Raw genomic sequence first — 3341 nt, 5'->3', positions numbered from 1 at the left:
CACATATTTCTACTTGAAGAATGAATACTTTGAGCTCTTTTTCAATCTCTTAAAAAATGATTATCATTCTGAATGCTGAAGAGAAGCTACTGAAGTAATCCTTATAAAATCTAATAGAAAAGCTTTAATTTCTAAGTCATATAGAGTAATATCTCTGTTGAACTGTTTGAAAAAAATTCTAAAAAAGATAATAGCTACTAGATTATCTTTTATAAGCTCTATTAGTAATTCTCTTCTATTTAATAAATAAATAAGAGGTAGAAAACAATGTTCTGCAATTGATACTATTCTCTCAGTTATTCATGATATTCAAGTAGCAAAGCATGAAGGCCTGGTCTCAACTGCAGTTTTTATTGATATAAAAGATGCATTTGATCATGTTTCAAAGTCTAAGATGATTCAAACTTTGAAGATGTTAAAACTGTCACTTTCTCTAATAAAATGAGTCAATTATTTCATATCTAAAAGAACTATACAACTATTCTTTGATAAAAGAAAACAAGATAAAACTGAGATAAAAATAAAAGTATCATAAGAATCTTCAATCTCACCTGTTTTATTTGCAATATACACTGCATATCTATTCAAGAATAGAGAGATGAAAATAGTGAGATCTTCAAGTTATGTAGATAATATTGATCTACTCTACAGTTCAAAGACAATCAAAGAGAATTTAGAAGTAATTGAGAAAGCAGTAAAAAAAATCTTTGTTAGAGCAGATATCAATCTAATTCAATTTGATATGAATAAAACTGAGCTAATTCACTTTTTTCTCATATTTAATGAGAAAGAACTAAGTCTAACTCTTTTAAATAAAGAGATTAAACTCAGTTTGAATGTCAAATGACTAGAAGTAAGGTTAAACTTCAAGTTGAATTTTAAATATCATATTCAATAAAGAATTATCAAGGCAGAGAGACTACTGAATAGTATAATCAGACTATTAAATACTGAGAGAGGTCTATTCTTTCAGGCTATGAGACAGTTATATATAGCCTGTATTACCTCAGTAGCTGATTATGAAGTTTGAGTTTAATGAAACAATCAAGATGACTTCACTGAACTCTTTCAAAGTCTATAAAACAGAGCTTTGAGAAGAATTCTGAGAGCATTCAAGTCATCTTCTATTAAAGCAATGAAAATTGAAGCTTCAATTTCATCTTCTGCTATTCAATTTGAAAAGGCCTGTATAAACTATGCTCTGAGAGTCATGAAGATGAGCTTAAATCATATAATCAGAGAAAGAGTCTCTTCTTCATTTCTATCAGTTAACTCAGGAAATGAACTGAATTAGAATAGATTTCTTGATTGAAATGAGAATAATACTTTAAAGAAAATGCTCTCTCAACTGTATAGACTATATTCACTTATTAAGAATCAATTTTCTTCATTAAATGTTGAGAAAATTGATCATGAGAAGATATCTCTCTGAAGAGAAAAGCTGAAATCTCTCATAGACTTATAAATAAGTGAACTATCTAAAGAGAGAGAATATGAACAGTATTTGAAGAAGATATCTACAATTAATATAAAAGACTCTATTCTGATTTACTCAGATGACTCAAAAAATGAGAATTTGAATAGATTAGATGCAGACATTGCTTATACTGAAGATAATATTAATTTTATCTCAGATTTCTGAAATTTAGACTGTGAATCTGAAGTCTTTGATACTGAACTATTTATAATAGTGAAAGCTTTCAAACTCATTGAAATAAAATCTTATAAAAGAGGAAATAGTTTGAAAGAGATATGAATATTCTCTGATAGTCAAGCTGCTTTAAAAAGACTTAGAAATAGTCAGATTTATAATGATTAAATGAATCTTGAACTGATTTTAAACTCAGTTTTGAAAATTCAAAAGAGAAGAACATCAAAACTGATAATTCATCTACATTGAGTTCCTGCTCATATGAATATTCATGGCAATGAATTGGCTGATTCAGCTGTAAAAAAGAGTTCAGAATTAAGCAGATCTATTTAAAAAACAGTGTTCTGATCTTTCATAAAGAGAAAGATAAAAGAATCTTGTTTAAATAAGTGAAATGAAAGCTGGTAGAAACAAAAGAAGAGTATACATTATTCAAGATTTGAAACAAAACCCAAGTGAAAATCTTGTTTAATTAAATGTAAAAAGAAAATATTCTCATCTATAATACAGCTGAAACTTGGACATGGCTATTTCAAATCTTATATGTAAAGATTTGATGATAGATTTAATTCAATAGAATACTCATTCTGCAATGCAAATGAGAATTCTAAGTATATTGTAATGCACTGTGCATTATACAATAGTCTCAGAGTCAGATTGAAAGAGAAGTATGATCTAAGTTAATTAAATATGAGATTCTTATTCTCAACTGAGACAGAAATTAAATACTTAATAGACTTTCTATCAGAAACTAAAGCAGCTATAAGAAAATAACTGAATTCAGAAGTATCTGAATATGAAGAGGTGAAAATTAATTAGATATAGTCTGTTAAAACAGCTATACATAGACTGACCGTGTGACCATGTCTGAGACCAGGACCAGAATTTTTGATAGTCTCATTGCCAATTCAACAGATTCCATTACACGATTCTAACATTAGATAGTAGTCTCATACTGTCTCAGTGAGACTTACTGTCTACTCTTGTCACATTTTTCAAATGAGATCATGATTTTCACTTCTCAATTTAAATTATTTTTATTGCTTTAAATGACTTTAAATCTCATTTGAGTGTTATCAAAAAGTGTTACTTTTTAAAAAATTAAAAATAGTCTAAAGAAAACCTTAAAATGTCTAAAAATAGTAACTTTATATCAAGAATGAAACTAAATGAGATTAAATGAGATTACTTTCTCATTTTTTTCAAGTCATGGTTTCATTTTGAGATCTGATATATAGTCACTTTGCATGTTTATTTAATAATTAGTCCCAGCGGGATTCACATCAAGAAATGTATGAGACCAGATCAAATGAGATCAAATATGAAATTCATGGTCTCAGCGGCCAGTCTAGCTATACATCATCTTTTAAGAATTTTATTTTGTTATAGTCTCTCTTTACTGTACTTATTTCCTTCTGAGATTAAAGTAGAACAGTATTACTGTATTTATAAATATCTATTTTAATCTTATAAAAACTCTGTAAGCTTCTGAGATAAGAAAGTTCTTACAGTTCTCTCTTCTTAACAATCTTTTCATTCTTCATTTATAAAATAACTTTTTCTTATTTTCACTCTTCAGCATGTCTGTAAGAGTTAAGAAGATTCTTATAAATATAAAGATAAATCATCTATAGAAATTTACAAAGCTCAGAAAGATGTGAATTTCATAAATACTACTTAACTTCAGTTA

Source organism: Blastomyces dermatitidis (genome assembly GCF_000003525.1).
Source record: "Blastomyces dermatitidis ER-3 genomic scaffold supercont1.2, whole genome shotgun sequence".
Classification (NCBI taxonomy): domain Eukaryota; kingdom Fungi; phylum Ascomycota; class Eurotiomycetes; order Onygenales; family Ajellomycetaceae; genus Blastomyces; species Blastomyces dermatitidis.
The sequence above is the reverse complement of the archived record's forward strand: the minus strand, read 5'-3'. Positions refer to the sequence as shown.